Source organism: Bos mutus, chromosome 14 (genome assembly GCF_027580195.1).
Source record: "Bos mutus isolate GX-2022 chromosome 14, NWIPB_WYAK_1.1, whole genome shotgun sequence".
NCBI lineage: Eukaryota > Metazoa > Chordata > Mammalia > Artiodactyla > Bovidae > Bos > Bos mutus.
Window position 1 is genome coordinate 24,894,127 of NC_091630.1, and position 24,510 is coordinate 24,918,636.

Below are 24,510 nucleotides of genomic sequence, written 5' to 3' on the forward strand. Positions count from 1 at the left end.
ACTCTCCAGGTTTATTTTGCAGGAAAGAATGCTGCAATTTAGAGGGGAGATAAAATTTTCCATGGGAAAGGTAAAAGTTAAACTCACACTTAATGAACATCTAGGGAGAAACAGAGGGGGATTGTTAGTAGGAAGAACAGCCTCTACAAAGGCATAGAAGCCATAAAAACACAGTCTTCATTTTGGTAGAGGTGGGAGGGGGCAGTACAGATCCCACCCCAGCCAGAGTGGGGGTTTGAGAAAGGAAAGCAGTACGAAGGAAGGGGTGTGTGTGTGTTTGTCTGTGTGTGTGTGCGCACACGCACGCATGCATGTGTGTGCGTGTGTGTGTGGCATGTTACTCATTCAGTTGTGTCCAACTCTTTGTGACCCCATGGACTGTAGCCCTAAAGGCTTAGGCCCAGACAAGTTGTGGTGGGTATTTAGTGTTAAGCTAAAGGGAATTTGAATTTTACCCCACTGAAAAAGGAGAAAATTCAAGAACAAAGGCCTTCAAATTTGACTTCCAGCTCTTCCTAAATTCCAAAATTTTTAAAAAATCTGTTTTAACAACTGGAAATGCTATTTCCAAGCTATCAACATGTGATCTGTGGGTCAGTACACTGGGGAAATAGAGTATTCCTAAGATTTTTGAACTTGGAGCTGAGGAAATTCCCTATTTTGAAGTAATTATTCTCTGATATTTCAAAAGATCAAGTACAATTTTCCATTTTTTTTTCTTCTACTGCTTAATCTGCAGCACTCCATTTCAAAGCACAGCTCATCACTGATTATACAAATACTTACAAACAGGGCTCATTTTTAGTAGGTAATGAAGTGTAAGGATACAGCTTAAATGATGCAATATACCCAATGTCTAGCCTTACATAAATAAATAAAGAACCATTTGTTTTATTTCATTTCAGTACACACTCTTGCAAGGGAATGTTCTATTTCTTTTGGCATACTCAAAAAATTCTGAGTATACATCAACATCTTTTTAATGTTGAAATATAGCTTTTGTTTATCCTTTATTCCAAAATAACTATATAATAAAAACATACTGGAAATTTTTTGTTGCCTTTTTCAAAAATGAACAGGCTTCCTTCCCAGATGCCTCATGACACTGACATAAGCATAGCCAGAAATTTACAGACTTCCAGTTATAATCTCATCTGGATGAATCTACTATGTGTGCTAGTTAGGCCAGACTTCACCTGCAGATATTGAAAATGAATCCAACTCCAAATCTTATTTAGGGTCTTTCTAAAGACAGCAACCCACCGGAGAAGAAATTTAAAGATTGCTACTCTATGGGACTATTTTAAGGTATTTTCATCTTTGGAGAAGTGGAATAAAATAGGAAGATTCGAACGGAGCAACATTTTTGAGCACTGTTGATACAAGCAAGGACATACCCTGCATTGTAAGTGTTGTTCCACCTGTTTCCACAGTTTAAAAAAAAGAACTGATGCTCATATGTAGTGAAAGCCAATGCTATATAACAAGTAATAGTGGAGGTGAGATTTGTCTGTTTTTGTTGTTGTTTTTATTATGATTATATTAAAAGCCATATATTTTAAACCGCAACTTCATCTGAAAATTTCTATTCACATGTTCTGAAAAGGAAGTATGTGGTGAGGAAAGTACAGATGAAAATTTTACTAAATGGTCTAATCTACAGTGAATATCATGTGTATTGTATAAAGGCAAAATGCAGATGTCACGAATACATTAATTATTATAAGAGAGAAAGATGTGTATCTATGCATGCATGTATGTGCATGTGTATGTGTGTGTATATATATATATATATGTACACATTAACTATATTGTATATTATTAATACTATTACATACATATTACATATACAAACTCATTCAAGACTATCTGTAATCCTAGAATCTATTTAGATTTTTGCTAAATTTCCAAACATTTTATAAGCACCTATAATTTTATTTTTCTTACTTTAATTAAAAATCTACTGTTGTACGAGACAGCAAAAGAGACACTGATGTATAGAACAGTCTTATGGACTCTGTGGGAGAGGGAGAGGGTGGGAAGATTTGGGAGAGTGACATTGAAACATGTAGAATATCATGTAAGAAACGAGTTGCCAGTCCAGGTTCGATGCGCGATACTGGATGCTTGGGGCTGGTGCACTGGGACGACCCAGAGGGATGGTGTGGGGAGGGAGGAGGGAGGAGGGTTCAGGATGGGGAACACATGTATGCCTGTGGCGGATTCATTTTGATATTTGGCAAAACTAATACAATTATGTAAAGTTTAAAAATAAAATAAAATTTAAAAAAAAAATAAAAAATAAATAAATAAATTACATTCAAAAAAAATATATATACTGTTATAAATATAGAGGGAAATGAGTATTTAGGAATGGAGGATGAAAGTGATCCATCCTGAGGGGAATAATATCTCATAGGTTGTTTAGAACTGCTATTGCCTGATATAATAAAATGTAGACCAACTTTTAGTTGGTTTTATTATTAATTTAAATTTAATAATAAATTTATTAATTTATCCAATAATAAATTATTAATATTAATTTAATTTGGGGCTTCCCTGGTGGCTCAGATGGTAAAGCATCTGTCTGCAATGCACGAGACCTAGGATCAATTCCTGGGTTGGGAAGATCCCCTGGATAAGGAAATGGCAGTCCATTCCAGTCCTCTTGCCTGGAAAATCTCATGGATGGAGGAGCCTGGTAGGCTACAGTCAGACACGACTAAGCAACTTCACTTTCACTTTCATTATTAATTTAATTTAATTAAGTCAATCCTAAAGGAAATCACCCCTGATTATTTGTTGAAGGGCTGATCCTGAAGCTGAAGCTCCAGTACTTTGGCCACCTGATGTAAAGAGCCAACTCATTAGAAAAGACCCTGATGCTGGGAAAGATTGAAGGCAGGAGGAAAAGGGGACAACAGAGGGTTGGATGGCATCATCGACTCAATGAACATGAATTTGAGCAAGCTCTGGGAGATGGTGAAGCACAGAGAACCCTGGCACGCTGCCATCCATGGGGCTGCACAGAGTCGAACAATGACTGAGCAACTGAACAACAACATTATTAATTTTAAATTATCTCCTAATAGGAACCTGGAATGCCCTACCTCAACTGACCTACCTTGGTATGTCACTGACTGAGGGTTTCTAGGTGAAAAATAACCATGCTTAAATGTCTCTGTCTCTTTTTCATTAAAGAGAAACTAAAAGTGCTTACTCCAAATGTCTGCCATGAAAATTAAATAGATCACATTTGAAAAGTTCTCAGAAGAGTGCCGGGCAAAGAGTAAGCATTAAAGCATTGTTTATTTAAAAAATAGTATGTATGAAAAGTCCAAGGTATGAGCCTACCAGTTTTACAGATTAGAAAATTGAGTGTCAGAAGGATTAAAAAAAAAAAAAAAAAGGTATCCAATGTGAAAGTGATAAAATCAAGGCTTAAATTCAAGTTTATCAATATTAAAACTGTACCTCTTCCATACACAATAAATGTTTTATGCTATCCATGCTTCTACTACCAAATCATTTCTTCAGCTTTCATTGAGTATTTCAACATTTTCACATTTTGTTATTAACTTGCCAAATTTTCATTTGCATACATATTTTTAAGCTAAAATTTCATGCTATTTCAGAACAGGTGCACTGATGTGTGATAGAGTAAAACCTGACGTTCATTAAGGAAAAGTGAATTTTATACAATCCTTTAAGTTACTAAACAATGAAAATTAAGTTGTTATTGTTATTTTAAGCAAAAGAACATTTTGTATTGAAAAAGTGTGTCTTTTCAAGAAACCACTAACCAGATGTTGGGGTCTTGAGATATCCCAAAGGGATACAAATGATGAAAGAACTTCTTCCACACAAAAATATCTAAAAAAATGTGCACACATTTTATAACTGTGAGTATTGTTTGTGAAAAATTTAGTGAATGTGCTTTATCATCAGATACCAGAGCCCTGGGATATCCTACTTTTGAATGTGGTTTAAGAGAGAAGGAAAACACAAAGAGCTAAGAAAAATTACTAGGAAAATGTTAATACAATGATTAAATGGAATAGAGAGAGGGAATGCCAAATATCTATAAAGTTTATTGCACGTATCACAGACTAAAATTTGATGTGTGAAAATGAACTGCTCAGTCTTTGATTATACTCACAAAGGCAGCATTTAAAGGCTACATGATATATTCATCAGCAAATTATTTACCATCAAATTTCTACTGAGAGTTTATTACACAGAGAGCACTTTATTTATATTACTTATACATACATGTGAAAGGGTTAGTTGCTCAGTCATGTCTGACTCTTTGCGACCTCATGGACTGTAGCCTGCCAAGCTCCTCTGCCCATGGAATTTTCCAGGCAAAAATACTGGAGTGGGTTGCTGTGCCCTCTTCCAGGGGATCTCACCAACCCAGGGATTGAATCTGTGTCTCTTGCATTGCAGGCAGATTCTTTACAGTCTGAGTCTCCAGGGAAGCCATATAAATGTATATAGAGACTACACATACATACATACACACTGAAAATGAGATGTGATTTTTAACTGTTTTAATTATATTTTCACTTGTTACCTTTTTCTTATTTTATTTCTTAAGGTGATTTTTAAAATTTGTTTTGCTTGCAGCACAGTAGATCTCCAGAACTCATTCAGTGTGTGTGCCTTTTTTTTTTTTTTCAGTTTTATTCATTTATGTATTTTTTTACTTTACAATATTGTATTGGTTTTGCCATACATTGATATGAGCCTGCCATGGGTGTATATGTGTTCCCCATCCTGAACCCCCTTCCCACCTTTCTCCCCATCCCATCCCTCTAGGTCATCCCAGTGCACCAGCCCCGAGGATCCTGTATCATGCATCAAACCTGGACTGGCGATTCGTTTCACATATGATAATTTACATGTTTCAATGCCTTTCTCCCATATCATCCCACCCTTGCCCTCTCCCACAGAGTCCAAAAGACTGTTCTATACATCTGTGTCTCTTTTGCTGTCTTGCATAGGGGGTTATCATTAACATCTTTCCAAATTCCATAAATATGTGTTAGTATTCTGTATTGGTGTTTTTATTTCTGGCTTACTTCACTCTGTATAATCGGCTCCAGTTTCATCCACCTCATTAGAACTGATTCAAATGTATTCTTTTCAATGGCTGAGTAATACTCCATTGTGTATATGTACCACAGCTTTCTTATCCATTCATCTGCTGATGGACATCTAGGTCGCTTCCATGTCCTGGCTATTATAAACAGTGCTGCAATGAACATTGGGGTACATGTGTCTCTTTCAACTCTGGTTTCCTCAGTGTGTATGCCCAGCAGTGGGATTGCTGGGTAATATGGCAGTTCTATATCCAGTTTTTTAAGGAATCTCCACACTGTTCTCCATAGTGGCTGTACTAGTTTGCATTCCCACCAACAGTGTAAAAGGGTTCTCTTTTCCCTACACCCTCTCCAGCATTTATTGCTTGTAGACGTTTGGACAGCAGCCATTCTGACTGGTGTGAAATGGTACCTCATTGTGGTTTTGATTTGCATTTCTCTGATAATGAGTGATGCTGAGCATCTTTTCATGTTTGTTAGCCATCTGTATGTCTTCTTTGGAGAAATGTCTGTTTAGTTCTTTGGACCACTTTTTTTGACTGTTTTTTTTTTTTTTTTTTCCTGGAATTGAGTTGCAGGAGTTGCTTGTATATTTTTGAGATTAATTCTTTGTCCGTTGCTTCATTTGCTATTATTTTCTCCCATTCTGAAGGCTGTCTTCTCACCTTGCTTGTAGTTTCCTGTATTATTGTGTATAAGCTTTTAATCTTAATTAGGTCCCATTTGTTTATTTTTGCTTTTATTTCCAATATTCTGGGAGGTGGGTCATAGAGGATCCTGCTGTGGTTTATGTCAGAGAGTGTTTTGCCTATGTTTTCCTCTAGGAGTTTTATAGTTTCTGGTCTTATGTTTAGATCTTTAATCCATTTTGAGTTTGTTTTTGTGTATGGTGTTAGAAAGTGGTCTAGTTTCATTCTTTTACAAGTGGTTGACCAGTTTTCCCAGAACTACTTGTTAAAGAGATTGTCTTTTCTCCATTGTATATTCTTGCCTCCTCTGTCAAAGATAAGGTGTCCATAGGTATGTAGATTTATCTCTGGGCTTTCTATTTTGTTCCACTGATCTATATTTCTGTCTTTGTGCCAGTACCATACTGTCTTGATGACTGTGGCTTTGTAGTAGAGCCTGAAGTCAGGCAGGTTGATTCCTCCTGTTCTATTCTTCTTTCTGAAGATTGTTTTGGCTATTTGGGTTTTTTTTAATTTCCATACAAATTGTGAAATTATTTGTTCTAGTTCCTTGAAAAATACCATTGGTAGCTTGATAGGGATTGCATTGAATCTATAGACTACTTTGGGAATTATACTCATTTTTACTATATTGATTCTTCCGATCCAAGAACACGGTATATTTCTCCATCTATATGTGTCCTCTTTGATTTCTTTCACCAGTGTTTTATAGTTTTCTATACAGGTTTTTTGTTTCTTTAGGTAGATATATTCCTAAGTATTTTATTCTTTTAGTTGAATTGGTGAATGGAATTGTTTCCTTAATTTCTCTTTCTGTTTTTTCATTGTTCGTGTATAGGAATGCAAGGGATTTCTGTGTGTTGATTTTATATCCTGCAACTTTACTATATTCATTGATTAGCTCTAGTAATTTTCTGGTAGAGTCTTTAGGGTTTTCTATGTAGAGGATCATGTCATCTGCAAACAGTGAGAGTTTTACTTCTTCTTTTCCAATCTGGATTCCTTTTATTTCTTTTTCTGCTCTGATTGCTATGTCCAAAACTTCCAAAACTATGTTGAATAGTAGTGGTGAGAGTGGGCACCCTTGTCTTGCTACTGACTTTAGGGGAAATGCTTTCAATTTTTCACCATTGAGGATAATGTTTTCTGTGGGCTTGTCATATATAGCTTTTATTATTTTGAGGTATGTTCCTTCTATTCCTGCTTTCTGGAGGTTTTTTATCATAAATGGATGTTGAATTTTTTTTAAGGATTTCTCTGCATCTATTGAGATAATCATATGGTTTTTATTTTTCAATTTGTTACTGTGGTGTATTACACTGATTGATTTGCAGATATTGAAGAATCCTTGCATCCCTAGGATAAAGCCCACTTGGTCATGATGTATGATCTTTTTAATATGTTGTTGGATTCTGTTTGCTAGAATTTTGTTAAGGATTTTTGCATCTATGTTCATCAGTGATATTGACCTGTAGTTTTCTTTTTTGGTGGCATCTTTGTCAGGTTTTGGTATTAGGGTGATGGTGGCCTCATAGAATGAGTTTGGAAGTTTACCTTCCTCTGCAATTTTTCTGGAAGAGTTTGAGTAGGATAGGTGTTAGCTCTTCTCTAAATTTTTGGTAGAACTCAGCTGTGAAGCCGTCTGGTCCTGGGCTTTTTGTTTGTTGGAAGATTTCTGATTACAGTTTCAATTTCCGTGCTTGTGATGGGTCTGTTAAGATCTTCTACTTCTTTCTGGTTCAGTTTTGGAAAGTTGTACTTTTCTAAGAATTTGTCCACTTCTTCAAGTTGTCCATTTTATTTGCATATAGTTGCTGATAGTAGTCTCTTATGATCCTTTATATTTCTGTGTTTTCTGTTGTGATTTCTCCATTTTCATTTCTAATTTTGTTCATCTGATTATTCTCCTTTTTTTTCTTGATGAGTCTGGCTAATGGTTTGTCAATTTTATTTATCTTCTCAAAGAACCAGCTTTTGGCTTTGTTGATTTTTGCTATGGTTTCTTTTGTTTCTTTTGCATTTATTTCTGCCCTAATTTTTAAGATTTCTTCCTTCTACTAACCCTGGGGTTCTTCATTTCTTCCTTTTCTAGTTCCTTTAGGTGTAGAGTTAGGTTATTTTTTTTCCTGTTTCTTAAGGTAAGCCTCTATTGCTATGAACCTTCCCCTTAGCACTGCTTTTACAGCGTGCCATAGGTTTTGGGTTGTTGTGTTTTCATTTTCATTCATTTCTATGCATATTTTGATTTCTTCTGTGATTTGTTGGTTATTCAGCAGCGTGTTGTTCAGCCTCCATATGTTGGAATTTTTAATAGTTTTTCTCCTGTAATTGAGATCTAATCTTACTGCATTGTGGTCAGAAAAGGTGATTGCAATGATTTCAATTTTTTGAATTTACCAAGGCTAGATTTATGGTCCAGGATGTGATCTATCCTGGAGAAGGTTCCAGGATTTATTAAGACTGTACTTGAGAAAAAGGTGAAATTCATTTGTTTTGGGGTGAAATGACCTATAGATATCAATTAGGTCTAACTGATTTATTGTTTCATTTAAAGTTTGTGTTTCCTTGTTAATTTTCTGTTTAGTTGACCTATCCATAGGTGTGAGTGGGGTATTAATGTCTCCCACTATTATTGTGTTATTGTTAATTTCCCCATTCATACTTGTTAGCATTTGTCTTACATATTGCAGTGCTCCTATGTTGGGTGCATATATATTTATAATTGTTCTATCTTCTTCTTGGATTGATCCTTTGATCATTATGTAGTGTCCATCTCTGTCTCTTTTCACAGCCTTTGTTTTAAAGTCTATTCTATCTAATATGAGTATTGCTACTCCTGCTTTCTTTTGGTCTCTGTTTGCATGGAATATTTTTCTAGTGTGGGTTTTTAAAATAGGTTGTAGAGATAAAACCAGTGTGAGTTCATTCTCTAGTACTGTAGCTTTCTTTATTAAGACTGTATTTTTTAATCACTCATCTGGTTCCATGCTGAACCTTTCTCATTTTATGAAAAATGAAATGTATTTCAAAAATGGGTATATCATTATTCTGACAGAATAAATCCTTCTACCCCATATTACACCCATCTTATCTGTGTATCTCTTCTACAAATGTGGAACAGAGCCACAGAGAACAAAAATGGAGTTTTACTCACTTTGGTGATCACTGTGTGAGACAGAGTGGCTTACAGGACCCAATTATTTACTCCTTTGTGTTTTTTACGGGGTTTGGTTTGGTTGTATATGTATTTGTTTAATACTCCATTATTGGCAAAATACAAGCAAGTTCCCCTCTGATGGGAAGTGTAGTGAGTACTCTTCCAGATGGATTTTGCTAACTCTTGGGAAGGCCTGAATTTTAGATAAGTGGAAACTGTAGAAAGTTGGATTATTCCTATCCCTGATTTCCTTAGTGTTTTAATTTCATCTCCTAGTGGGTTGCTTTTTGTTTTATGTCACTGGGCAAATGGCCATTGGCTTTCTTTCTGGTTTTATTGGAAGTTTCTTCAAATGGCTGTGGTAAATTTCAATGAACTTTTTTTTTTTTTTTATCAAGCTCATTTCACTTAATTTGGTGGTTGGGGAGTTCCAAGTCAAACAGAAATTTCAGGCAAAATGCTAAAAGGGAAAAACTGAATCCAAATCAGCAGGACTTAAAAGCAACACTGTGCATGTCCAGAGATCAACCCTGTTGAATAGTGATAGGCAGTTGTGACATCACCTGTCAATGTCTGCTTCTCTAAAGGTTCCCAAGAACGACCATGCTTACTGAAGCCCTACTTCATAGCTTGGAGCCTGAGTAACTGGATATCTTTGAAAGAGAAGACTAGGTGCCCTCATGAAAGCACTGTGCTGGGTCTTGGCAGACGTGTGAGGGCAGCCCTGAAGAGGAATTATACTCATGAAGCCCCCTGAATTCTCTCTTTGTGAAACCCCATCCTTTCTATTGCTTGCTTCTGGCAAACTGAGAGCATCCTGAGAATGGGTCAAGGATCTTTCAAAGGAATCCCTGCCAGCAAGACTGAATCACATTTCCAAAGGCAAACTGGAACATTTTTTCCATGTCAGACTGGGACGTTATGACAACTGGGTATGGAGACGGTGAGCATGACAGGAATGGGATATGAGACAGTATTTTTCCAAATGAGAAAATAGTTCTACAGGGCATTGAGCTTTAGAACTAGCTAAAGTTTCTTATTTGATTGGGAAATGCTTCTTTTCTGCCTGTTCCATCATTTTTTTCCTATTCTTTCTCTAGTATTCCTCTACTCTGGGTGGTCAAAATTTTTTTTTTAAGACACAGAGGATAGATTGTCATTTAGGAGTCTTGTAAGAGGCACAGACCATTTATGTTAAGGATTGTTACTTTAAGTTATTGACTCCATTATTTATTTATGCATCTAGATTCTGAATTGAAACAGTAGGTTAGTTACTATTTCAGACAGACCAGAGGAACTTAACTTTTAAGTTTTATTAAATGGAAGAAATGTATCAATAGGTCATAAATCTGAAGAAATAAAAAAGAAAAATTTTAAAGGAATTTTGACATATGTTTAGAAAACTTTCACGTCCCTATTACTTTTTATTTTTTCTTTCGACAAAGTATAAGAACACAGACTAGTTTAGCTAAACTGCATATGATAATTAAGAAAGAACTTCCAAGTCAAACTGAAGAGTGTGTGAATCCCATGCCGTCCCAAGATCTGTTGAGATTTTCTATGAGTTGAGCACCATAGCAAGTTTCCAGTTATTACATATGTGTTCCATAGCACAAGAGAATTAAATAGATAGACTGTGCTGTACTGATAAATTGGATTTTTTTTAAGCTTCTATTTATAGCATTTTCCATTTTCTATGGTGCAAATGTTCCCATAATAGCAGATTTCAAGCTAATGTCACTAAACACAGAGTTGGGAGAAGATGTGTATAACTGACCCTCAGGAGTCTGTTCTAGCCAGCACATTACATATAGATATACTTGGAGCTAGGATGCAGTTAAGAAATCCTCTATCTCAAACTCCTAATTGTTTAAAGTAGGAAATTAGACTTGGAAGTGGTATGATTCATAGCAAGCCAAGCAAGAGTGGCTAAGTTGGAAATCAATACTGTACATTATTCTTAGTTCAGGGCCCTTTCTACTACACTAAAATATAATGAATGAATTTGCCTGTGCACTTCCCTATTTCAAACTGAAGAATGATAAAAGAAAAAAAAATGAATTTTTTTTCTCATTTTTCAAAATACAGATAAATAATAGAGGTGAATATATTGAGGGAGGCAGTGGTACCTACTGAAAGGCTATTCTTACTTCTCATTGTATGTCTCCCTCCCATCTCCCGTCCAGCTCTTTTGGAAGTTCTTGGTTTCAAATCCATACCATGAAGGAACAGTTCCACCCTCTCTGTCTAACAACAGAGCGTTGTTAACTCTTTTTGATGTAGCTCCTGCATATCAGTATATGGAAACTCTATTTTAGTGACAATAGAGATTTGGCTTCTTCAGATATGAACTAGATCAGTAGTTCTCAAAACAGTCTTCTGGTTCCTAAGGATTCCTTGAGACACTTTCAGGGGGTCTACAAGGTCAAATTGTTTTTATAATAATCTCAAAATATTACTAGTCTTCTCATTGCATTGATGTTTGCCTTTGTGCAAATGCAATTAGAATGAAACAGCAGTTTGCGTCTCACTGCAAATCAAGGCAACGTTAACCATCAAAATCAGTCATCATGGCATTCTTGGATTTAAAGAGCCAGTTTCCCTTAACAGTACATTGAGTGAAGCAGTAAAGATTATTAATTTTATTAAGCCTTACCTCTTGAGTACACATTTTTAAATATTCTGTGAGAATACAGAGGATTTTGTATAAAGTATTTATGCTGCATACTCGAGTTCATTGGTTATATGCAGAAGAAGTACTCATAAATTGTGAATTGTGTGATTTTCAGGCTCAATCTGACTTTCTAATCATCAAGAACTAAGTGAATGACAGGACAAGATATTCAGATGTGGATATCTGACAGCCATTTTCCCCAAATGAATGAACTCTATCAGTGAAAGGAAAGAAACTTGACAATATTTGTTGTGAAATTCAGGATTTCAAGAGAAAATTAGAAAACTGAAAACCCTGTGTCCACCCATTTAAGCCAGATAACTTTCTAATATTTAAAGACTTTTCTAATTCAATAGTTGTTGACATTTATAAAGGTGATTTTTATATTTGAATGATCTGTTTAATTCAGTAAACCAGTATCTTTAAAACAACCAATGTTTAATGTTACAAAATCACAGACTTATGAAAGATCTATTCACAGTGCAAAATACACCAGTGAATTTTAATATAACTCTATAAAAAATGTGTTGACATAGATTCAGTTTCCACATTTGAATGAAAACTAAAGAAATTTCCACAGGTCTGGTCTATCAAAAAGTTATTAAAGAAGAATATTCATAATTATCTGAAGAGGTTATTTAAACACACCTCCCTTTTTCAACAAACCTCTCTAAGGTGATATTTTCTTCAAATTTAAACCAAAACAACATATTACAGAAGGAAATACAGGAAGTCGGGTGTCTTTAATTAAAAAGACTTGCAAAAATTTAAAACAATGCCACTCCTCTCACTAAAAGTTTTTGTTTTACAAGATATATATTTCATTGGAATATGTTATTTATGTTAGCAAGTAATAGGTTTATCATTGCTATTTTTAAATAAATAAATGCCTTAAATATCTCCATTTTACTTTCTAACATAATAAAATCAATAGACTGAACTCATACAGATAAAAGGGCCTCAATAATTTTAAGACTGTGATGAAGGGCCTCTGATATTAAAAAGTTCCAGCACCAATGGCTTAGAATACCATTCTAAAGAGAAATGACGTAGTAATTTAAAAAGTTATACAGTGAGTGGGTGACAGACATTTATTGATAGTTTCCATTAATCCCTTTAAGTGAATGCCACTCCTAACATCAAGGGGTGAAGTCTGTTCCCTTTATTCTTTAATCTAGATGCCCTTTTGACCTGGCATTACTGGTACAATGCAGCAGAAATGACATTTTGGGATTTCCAAATCAGACTTTGAGAAGTCTTGCAGCTTCTACCTGGGTATCTTGGAACTTTCCCCCTTGGGACATGGGGGAGCTAGTCACATGGAGAGGTCATGTGTAGTTTCTTTGGTCATTAGTCCATGTAAGTGCCAGGTCAAAGACTAGCATCATCTGCCAGTCATTTGAGGAGGCTCTCTTGGATGTCTGGCCCATCTGATGACTCCAGTCTCATGTTTCATCTGATTGTATTATGCATATGAGAAGCAGAAGTAAGAACCTCTAAGCTGAGCCCAGTTTATCTCCTAGGACAATAAGATATTTTAAGCACAAAGTTTAAGGGTAGTTTATTATGCACCAGTAGATAACCAGAACCAGGAGGAAAACTATAAGACTATTAGCTGTAGAGTTTGGCCATAAAAGTGGCTGCTGCTGCTGCTGCTAAGTCGCTTCAGTCGTGTCCGACTCTGTGAGACCCCATAGACAGCAGCCCACCAGGCTCCCCTGTCCCTAGGATTCTCCAGGCAAGAACACTGGGGTGGGTTATATTTCGGGTAATTATGTGGTAATCTAGTTTACGTTTAAGATCCTAACCAGAACCTGAGGGAACCTACTTAGGGAGGAAGTAGGCCAGTTTGAGAGGTACACAGTAAGTATTAGACTGGTTGTGAAAGTTCAGAAAGGAAAGAGTTATCCTAAGCAAGAGTGCCAGGAAAGGGGTGGGTGTACAGCTGACACTGCAAGATAAGGGGAGAACTGGCATACTAGTCACAGCCAAAGCTAAAATCTAGCTTTAGGAACTGAGCAAACACAGCTATAGCAGAGGATAATTTAAACTGAGCTTATCCATATCCAGGATTCACTCTTGCCACACCCAATTCTAGATTTATCACAGTCTAATACTAGCAGCAGCAAGTCATACTTCAAGTCCCATTGGCTACTGAGTGTTTGAAGGTGCTATTACAACACCTGTCACATTTAGAATTATTCAGCCTGAAAAGATGGCTAAAATAGACATTCTAACATCAAAACCTCAGGAGAAAGTGTTAGACTATGAGACGAAACTCCATAATTTTATATGTGAGGGGTTGTTGGTCTATAAACTTTTGGAAAGAAGGACTAGAACTCTCTTTAAGGGACATTTACCCAATAAGCATACTGTTTTACTCTAGACTATTTTCTTGGGAAGTTCTGGGGGCTAATTGAGGTTTGATGGTGGTGATGAGGTCTCTATGACACCTCATTTTTCTACAATTGAAATGAGATTTTCAGAAGAACTTGAGGCCATCAGTATTTGGTATCATTCATCCAAACCTACAGTTGTGGATGAAAACAGAAATATTCTACTGCACATGCGGCCATGTCAGTAATCCCTAGGAAAAGAAACCCAAAGCAGTGTGTGTTTGATGAGGTGAACATGACCTACCACAGACTGCACAGTCAGAAGTCCAGGATTTAAGGTTCAGCTTGTGAATCAGGTGACTCATTTAACCTAATGGTTCTCAGTCTGATTGCACATTAGAATCATTTGACGAGTGCTTACACAATGTTGTTGTCATGGTCCAGTCCAGAGATTCTAATTAATTAGTCATGAGTGGAGTTCAGGTGTCAGCATGGTTTTTTTGTTTGTTTGAAGAAAGACACATGATTCTAATGTGCATCTGTGGTTGAGAATCTCTAAACAACCTCTCTGCATTGTATGGATCAGGATTATATTCATACTAGAAAGTACTACTTAAGAGTATTAGAAAGGAAATACAGAGTTCCTACACGATTTAATAAAGAAATAATGTGAAAAGTGATAAATAGTTCTTCCTTAAGTCACTGGAGCCCAGTAAATCCTTAAAGTGATATACAAAATGAGAGCATTTTTATGAGAAAGAGGAGGAGAGAAAAATGAAAAGGTGAAGATTTTGATGTGTATTCTATGTATCCTAAAAAGTAGGATACACAAGAACAAAGAGGAAGAGGATATTCATTGAGCTCTTCCATTGTCTAGACAGTTTTTAGCACTTACAATTATTCTGTTTATAAGCATAGCTTTTTTACAAGGTAGGTACTATTATTATTTCTATTTTATAGAGAAAGAATCGAAAATAATGAACTAAATTGTGGTATACATGGTACAAATTTCAAGTAAAAAAAAAAAATCTCCTTGAATTTCTGTGATGTGAAACAGTGAAGTACTACCAGGTAGAGCATTTTCAAAGTTCAGCACAGACTTTGGTTCAGAGGAGGCTGTAAAATTCTGTTGTTTAATTTGCAGATAAATGACCAGACAACTGTATACACAGTGGGAATATATTCACTTACACAATTAAAGTAGTCTTTGGGATTCAAATAGGCCAAATGGACCTAATATTTAAATTTCATATAGTTTATAGTTATGATGACCCAGTATTAATATGATTTTCTAGAACAAAACTGTGGTGATACAAAATGGAGAATTACTGAGCCTGGGAATCTGGGTTCAAATCATGACTTTGCCACTATCTAGTACTGTGACTTTGGAATCTTTAGTTTTCTCATGTATAAAATGGGGAAAATGTGTCTTCTACTTATCTCACAGGTTTGTCTGAACAAGGCAAGGGCTATATATGCTGTGTCTGAATGCCCAGCATCCACTCCTTGGATTCTTTGGGAATATCTAAATCAACATTGCATAACATGGAGTTTAGTTATCCAAAGTCATATTAGCCTGGGAAGTGAAGAAAAGGATAATTCTGCAGGGGTCTGAGAGAGGTAAATTTGATATGTAAAGCATTTACACTTCATGGTAATGGATGTGGCAGAAACTTGACAGGACAGCAAATTAAAGATGATCCTCAGTCTCTGTTAGTTCCATTGCAAATCCTCTCCTGGGGACTCTTCCACATCCAGATTTGAAAACTGGCTTAATTTTCCTGGACATCTTCTGTCTGTTTTAGCTTATAGTAAGGCCAAACAGAGGATAACATATAATAAAAACAATTACATACTGCCAAAGTAAACTTCTGTGCAAAACAGGGATTTTGTAGTTCTTCAGAAACATTTGAAATATAATTAGGAATATATATAATACACAGAGTAAATTCAAACAACAGAACTGTAGAAAATGGCTGTGGCTACTCCTTCCATCTAAAAATAATTTCAACCCAGGCAATGTGGTAAGGGTGCTATAATATCTTCTGCACATTCTTACATGCCAGAAATACTGAAATATAGGGTTTTTCCCTTAAAAAATCAAGTTGCAGCAAGCACTTTGAGAGTACAAAATTAGCATCTCATGGTTCCTACTTTGTTTCCAAAATGTGTTATAAATTATAAACTTCAAAGGCTTTAAACCTTAACTCAATAACTGCATTCTCTTTAAGGCCAACAGGCCAAACACACCATAAGGTGAACTACCCATAATAATTTTTACCACATCATCTACTCTTCAGTATTTTTAAGAGTTCCTTAAATTGTATGCTCAGAAAATATTTTCCTTATCAACCCACCCATATAATATGTATATGGCTATTGGAGAGAAGCCTGCAAGTACAGACTTAAATTTTATGAAACTGAGTGCACTGGAACCTAAAGCTGACCCCAGAGTTAAACAGGAATGTACACTTGCATATGATTAAAAAGTAGGAGTTAATTCACTGTGACCAGGAGAGTTTGACTATGTAGTTCAGTTTGGTTTGTAACACTGAACTGAATGCTCTGCAGTTGTCCTATCCTTAGTCCAGATATACTTAGATTAGTATAACATTTCCTTACCCCAAGCATTAGTATTAGTATAACATCTAAGAATAAGATATACTTAGATTAGTGATAACATTTCCTTACCCCAAGCAAGCTCACAAAATGGTTTATATTGTTTATTGTCTAAAGGGTCTATATGGAATCATGATATGAAATTGTATCATCAGGGAATCTGTAGTTTGAAGATCCTGAAGAGAATACAGAATAAATTCCTAAAAGAATGTTTAGAAATGGTACACTATGGTCAGAAAAATAAAATAATGTCTTTATTATTCATTTATTCAATTAATAAACACATGTACAGCATTTTCTGTTACTTTTAAGTGCTTTTACAGATAATAACTCATATAATTCTTGAAACGACTCACTGAGATAGGCACGATTATTATACTATTTTGCAGATAGAGGTGCTGAAGCACAGAGAAGTTCAGCAACTTGCCCAAGATCACAGATCTAGAAGAGACTAAGTTCGGTTCTGAATCCAGGAAGCTGGCTCCTGAAACGATTCTCTGACGTCTCTGCTATTTATTCCCTCGGCTGTTAAAACAGATGGGCATAACAAAAATCCCAGAGCCCCAATGTTTAATATTTGTTAGTCTCAAGATTTTCATTATAAAGGTTGCATTTTAAAATCTAATATTACCTGGTAATATCAGTTACCAGGTACCATGGCAATGGATTTTTTTTAATTAAAGTAACTACTAATCGAGAATAAACTTAACTCTCAAATACAGATGCCAAAGCTCCAGCCTAAATTCTGTCTGCAACTGTGGCTTCAGATTATATGTGTCTCCACATCTCTGGCTCCCATTATAAGCAAGGCTTGGTCTCCTGAGAATAGAGTAGTAAGTTTCTCAGTATATGTGACAGTCTATTTATTGTATCTGGCCCTAGTTCACCTGGAAGCCCGGCTCAATCTTTTTATTTTCCCATTTATTTCTTTATCAATTGCAAAATATATGTATGTTCATTATAATAATGCAATAATCTAAAAACATATTTTCTAAAAATAATAATCTCCTCCAACTCTGACATTCTTGGGTTAATAGCCTCACATTCTGATGTGTATAACATTTTCTCTGTGTTCATACATATAAATATATGAATATGTATTTGTTCTAAAACATGACACTATTTTACAAAACTGGGATCACAGTATATACATTAGTGTTCAATGTGCTTTCTCAAAAAAAAAAAAAAAAAAAAAAGATACTCACCTGAGTCAAACAATAAATATAAATCGTTTTAATAACTACATGATATTTCAAAATGCAGATGTGCCATAATTTATTCAACTATTTTACTCTTGAAAGAACTTCAGTTTTTTTCTTGCTCCTTAAACAATAATTCAATAAATATCTATGAATATAGTTTTGTGGGGGTGGTGGTGAAGTAAGAAGACCCTGAACTCACTTCTTTCCATGGACACATAAAAATTACAACTCCCTCAGAGCAACTAAGAGAACAACCTGAAGACTAGAGAGAAAGGTTTTCTACAACCAAAGATGTAAAGAAGGAACCACAATGAGATAAGTAGAAGAGTAGGAGAAAAAGCATAGTTAAGACTAATACCCACTCCCCAGATGAGCAAGCTACAAAAGGGAGAAATATCATTGTAGAGGTGCTCCGCAAGGAGTCAAGGGTCCAAGTTCCACAGTGGGTTCCTCAGCCAGGAGTCCTGAACCAGGAAAAGCCCTCAGAATATCTGGTTTGAGAACTAGAGGGGCTTGAGACAGCCAGAGGGCTATAGGAAACAGACATTCTGTTCTTAAAGGGCCACAAGCAAAATCACATGTGTTCTGAGTTCTTCTCTGGTGGCTCAGATGGTAAAGCATCTGCCTGCAATGCGGGAGACCTGGGTGCGATTCTTGGGCTGGGAAGATCACCTGGAGAAGGAAATGGCAACCCACTCCAGTACTCTTGCCTGGAAAATCCCATGGATGGATAGTTACAGCCCATGGGGTCGCTGAACTCACTTCTTTCCACTGAGCGACTTCACTTTCTTTCTTTCTGAGTTCCAGTGCAGAGACAAGGCTCCTTTGAAAGCAGCCTTGGTAGACACACCTGCTGATCTTAGAGAACTTCTTGTGAGAAGGAAGGCAACTGGGACTCCCCCTGAGGGCAGCGATGCTGGCAGCAGCCATTTGTAAGAGCTTATTCTCCTTGACCATAACAGCACTGTGTGTGCTGTGTGCCCAGTCGTGTCTGACTCTTTGCGATCCCATGGACTGTAGCCCACCAGGCTCCCCTGTCCGTGGTATTCTCCAGGCAAGAATACTGGAGTGGTTTGCCATTTCCTTCTCCATAACAGCACTAGTAAACGCTATTTTGGAATCCTCCTTTTAGCCTATTAGCTTCTGGGACTCAGGTAAGCCCACCAATGGGCCAGTATCCACCCAGAGCTGCTTCCCCAGGCTGTACAACCAAGTGAGGACCTAGCCCTGCCCTCCAACAGGCCAACACCAACTCTGTGTTCATTCCCAGGCCCAGCCCTCTAGGTCATGTAACCAATCACATGAGACATCTAGCCTCTCCAGCAGGCCCACAGTTCTGCACAAGGCACAGCTTCACCATCAACCAGATCAGGGGCCAACCCTACCTATCAGCATGCCCACAGTAATCAGCCCTACCACAAAAGAGGAACATATGTAGCCCACATGGGGCCCCCCTAGAATACACAACTCTAGCAAAGTGGGGGGAATGTGCTTCTGGGCTCCACAGGACATCTCCCATATAAGGCTGCTTCTCAAAGCCTGAGAAACATAACTGACCTACCTAACACACAGAAATTTAAAAAATTGGGTAAAATGATGAGACTGAAGAATATGTTCTCAATGAGAGAACAAAACTTCAGAAAAAGAACTAAATGAAGTAGAGATAAGAAATCTGCCCAATAAAGAGTTCAAGGTATAATTATAAACATGCTCAGCAAACTTGGAAGAGGAACGAATGAACACAGAGAGAAATTCAACAAAGAGTTAGAAAATATAAAGAAAAAATAAATAGAACTGAAGAATACAATAATCAAAATAAAAAGTACACCCAAAATAATCAACAGTAGATTAGATCAGGTAGTTCAGAGTAATGGATCAGTGAACTGGAAGATATAGTAGTGGAAATCACCCAAGCTGAACAGAATAAAGAAAAGAAGAATTTTAAGAAGTGAAGATAGTTTGAGATCTCTGGGACAGTAGCAAGCACACGAACAATCACACTTTAGGGACAGCAGAAGGAAAAAAGAGAAAGGAGCAGAGAACTTATTTGAAGAAGTAATAGCTAAAGATTTCCCTAACTTGGAAATGGAAACAGACATCCAAGTTTAGGAAGCACAAAGTCCCAAACAAGATGAACTCAAAGAGGTCCATATAAAAACTCATTACAATTAAAACGGCAAAATTTACAAAGGAAGAATCTTAAAAGTGCAAGAGAAAAGCAACTAGTTATATACAAGGGAAGGAAACTTCTATAAAACAATAAGCTGAATTTTCAGCTGAAACTCAACAGGCCAGAAGAGAGTGGCACAGTATAATAAAAGTGATGAAAGGGAAAAACTTAAACCAAGAATACTTCACTGAGCAAGGTCATCATTCAGATTCAAAGGAGTGGTAAACAGTTACACAGACAAGCAAAAAATAAGAGTTCAGAATCCTCAACTGGCTTATAAGAAATATCAAAGACTTCTCTAAGTGAAAAGGAAAAAGGGATAACTAGAAATGTGACAACTGTGAAATAAAAAAATCTCACTGGTAAAGGAAAACATACAGTAAAGGTTCATTTACAAAGCTAGTTTAAGAGACAAAATAGTAAAATCATTCATAGCTATAATAAGAGTTAATGGATACACAAATCAAAGATCTGTATAAAATATGACATCAAAAAAATTTAACTTCCTAGGATGGAGGAGTAAAAATATAGAGCGGTTAGAATGTGTTCATTAAAAATAAACTCAAAATGGATTAAAGATCTAAACATAAGACCAGAAACTATAAAACTCTTAGAGGAGAACATAGGCAAAACACTCTTCGACATAAATCACAGCAGGATCCTCTATGACCCACCTCCCAGAATATTGGAAATAAAACCAAATGGGACCTAATTAAGATTAAAAGCTTCTGCACAACAAAGGAAACTATAAGCAAGGTGAAAAGACAGCCTTCAGAATGGGAGAAAATAATAGCAAATGAAGCAACAGACAAAGAACTAATCTCAAAAATATACAAGCAACTCCTGCAACTCAATTCCAGAAAAAAAAAACAACCCAATCAAAAAGTGGTCCAAAGAACTAAACAGACATTTCTCCAAAGAAGACATACAGATGGCTAACAAACATGAAAAGATGCTCAACATCACTCATTATCAGAGAAATACAAATCAAAACCACTATGAGGTACCATTTCATGCCAGTCAGAACGGCTGCTATCCAAAAGTCTACAAGCAATAAATGCTAGAGAGGGTGTGGAGAAAAGGGAACCCTCTTACACTGTTGGTGGGAATGCAAACTAGTACAGCCACTATGGAGAACAGTGTGGAGATTCCTTAAAAAACTGGAAATAGAACTGCCTTATGACCCAGCAATCCCACTGCTGGGCATATACACCGAGGAAACCAGAATTGAAAGAGACACATGTACCCCAATGTTCATCGCAGCACTGTTTATAATAGCCAGGACATGGAAGCGACCTAGATGTCCATCAGCAGACGAATGGATAAGAAAGCTGTGGTACATATACACAATGGAGTATTACTCAGCCATTAAAAAGAATACATTTGAATCAGTTCTAATGAGGTGGATGAAACTGGAGCCTATTATACAGAGTGAAGTAAGCCAGAAATAAAAACACCAATACAGTATGCTGCTGCTGCTGCTGCTGCTAAGTCGCTTCAGTCGTGTCCGACTCTGTGCGACCCCACAGACGGCAGCCCACCAGGCTCCCCCGTCCCTGGGATTCTCCAGGCAAGAGTACTGGAGTGGGTTGCCATTGCCTTCTCCCCAATACAGTATACTAACGCATATATATGGAATTTAGAAAGATGGTAACAATAACCCTGTATGTGAGACAGCAAAAGAGACACAGATGTATAGAACAGTCTTTGGACTTTGTGGGAGAAGGAGAGGGTGGGATGATTTGGGGGAATGGCATGGAAACATGTATAATATCATATAAGAAACGAATCATCAGTCCAGGTTCGATACAGGATCCTCAGGGCTGGTGTACTGGGATGACCCAGAGGGATGGTACAGGGAGGGATGTGGAAGGGGGGTTCAGGATGGGGAACACGTGTACACCTGTGGTGGATTCATGTTGATGTGTGGCAGAACCAATACAATATTGTAAAGTAATTAGCCTCCAATTAAAATAAATAAATTTAAATTAAAAAAATAAAATTCACATTAAAACAAACAAAAAAAGAGATCTCAACTTAAAATAATCACATATAAGATTATATATAAAGAACTGGTTCTTTGAAAAGATAAACAAAATTAATAAACCTTTGGCCAGAATCATCAAGAAAAAAAGAGAGACAGTGCAAATAAATTCAGAAGTGAAAGAGAAGTTACAACTGACACCACAGAAATATAAAGGATCATAAGATTATCATGAACAATTATATACCAGTAAATGGACAACTTAGAAAATATGGATAAATTTCTAGAAATGTGCAATCTCCGAACACTAACTCAGCAAGAAATAGAAAAATAAACAAATCAATAATCAATAATAACACTGAAATGGTAACAAAAGGTCATCTAACAAACAAGAGTCCAGAATCAGACTGCTTCACAGGTGAATTCTATCAAACATTTAAGGAAGAGTTAATCAACATTATGTTAAAAGGATTATACATCATGATCAAGTGGGATTTACCTGCAAATCAATCAACATGATAAAACACATTAACAAACTGAAGAATAAGAATCATATGATCATCTCAATAGATGCTAAAAAACCTTTGACAAAATACAATATCCATATATGATAAAAACTCTGAACAAAGTGAGTATAGAAGGAATATATCTCAACATAATAAAGGTCATATATGACAAACCCACAGCCAATATCATGTTCAATGGTGAAAAGCTGAAAGCATTTCCTCCAAGATCAAAAACAAGACAAGGATGTCCACTCTCATCACTTATAGCCAACAAAGTTTTGGAAATCTTAGTCACAGCAATCAGACAAGAACAAGAAATTAGAGGAATCCTAATTGGATAGGGAGAATTAAAACTATTACTGTTTGCAGATAAAAAAAAACTTTATATAGAAAATTCTAAAGATACTATAACAAGATTATTAGAACTAATAACTGAATTCACTAATGTTAGAACATTAATATACAGAAATCTATTGCATTTCTATACATTAATAACAATCATAAAGAGAAATTAAGAAAACAATCCCATTTACAATTTCATCAAAAAGAATAAAATACCTAAGCAAAAATCAAACCAAAGTGGTAAAAAAAATTGTACTCTAAAAACTGTAAGACACTGATGAAAGTAAGGTTACACAAATGGAAAGGTATACTGTGCTCATGGACTTGAAGAATCAACATTAAAATGACCATATTACCCAAGGCAATGTATAGATTCAATGTAGGAGGGACCGGGGGCAGGAGAAGAAGGAGACAACAGAGGATGAGATGGCTGGATGGCATCACTGACTCGATGGCCATGAGTCTGAGTAAACTCCAGGAGTTGGTGATGGACAAGGAGACTTGGCGTGCTGCGATTCATGGGGTCGCAAAGAATCAGACACAACTGAGCAACTGAACTGAACTGAACTGAATCTCTATCAAAATATCAAAGTAGAATAAATAATTCTAATATTTGTATGGAAACACAAAAGACACTGTCTGGCCAAAGAAATCTTGAGAAAAGAGAACAAAGGAGGAGATATCACATACCCTGATTTCAAACCACCCTACAAAGCTACAGTAACCAAAACAGTATAGTACTTGAACAAAACAGATACACAGATCAACAAACAGAATAGAGACCCCATAAATAAACCCACATTTAATTAATTGTATCTATGAAATAATCAATGTATCTATGAAAAAGCAGGCAACAATATACAATGGGGAAAAGACAGCCCCTTCAATAAAGTGTTGTGAAAACGATGGTTCCATGCAAAAGAATCACACAGACTACTTTTTCACATCATATACAAAAATAAACTCAAAATGGATTAAATACTTAAATTTAAGACCTGACACCATACAACTCAGGCAATAAACTTTTGACATTAGTCTTAGTAATATTTTTTGGACTTGTCTCCTCAGGAAAGGGCTTCCCTGATATCTCAGTTGGTAAAGAAATCCAAATGCAATGTAGGAGACTCCAGTTCAATTCCTGGGTTGGGAAGATCCTCAGGAGAAGGGAGAGACTACCCACTCCAGTATTCTTGGGCTTTCCTTGTGGCTTAGCTGGTAAACAATCTGCCTGCAATGAGGGACACCTGGGTTTGATCCCTGCATTGGGACAATCCCCTGGAGAAGGGAAAGGCTACCCACTCCAGTATTTTGGCCTACAGAATTCCATGGACTGTATAGTCCATGAGGTTGCAAAGAGTTGGATATGACTGACTGACTTGCCTTAGGCAAGGGCAACAAAGTAAAAATAAACAAATGGCATTACATCAAGATAAAAAGCTTTTTCACAGTAAAAGAAACTACCAACAAAATGAAAAGGCACCAAAATAAATGGGAGAAGATATTTGCAAATGGCATATGATGAGGGGTTAATATCTAACATATACAAAGAATTCAAACTATACACAAAAAAAACACCCAATGAGCTCCATTAAAAAAAAATGGAGAGAGAACTGAATAACATTTTTCCAAAGAAGACATGCAGATTACCATTCAGTTCAGTTCAGTTCAGTCGCTCAGTCGTGTCCGACTCTTTGCGACCCCATGAACTGCAGCACGCCAGGCCTCC

General features: G+C 36.4%; 1 protein-coding gene and 1 long non-coding RNA gene across 2 annotated transcripts in view; one reads left to right on the forward strand and one right to left on the reverse strand.

Moving 5' to 3' along the window:
• Nucleotides 1-24,510, reverse strand: part of ANGPT1 (angiopoietin 1) — a 302,063-nt gene that overhangs the window by 144,552 nt on the left and 133,001 nt on the right. The gene's annotated exons all lie outside the window — the stretch shown is intronic.
• On the forward strand, nucleotides 1,100-17,506 carry LOC138990747 (uncharacterized). Its single transcript, XR_011466847.1, has 3 exons — nucleotides 1,100-1,405; nucleotides 9,539-9,894; nucleotides 16,970-17,506. It is a non-coding gene; the product is annotated as an uncharacterized lncRNA (long non-coding RNA).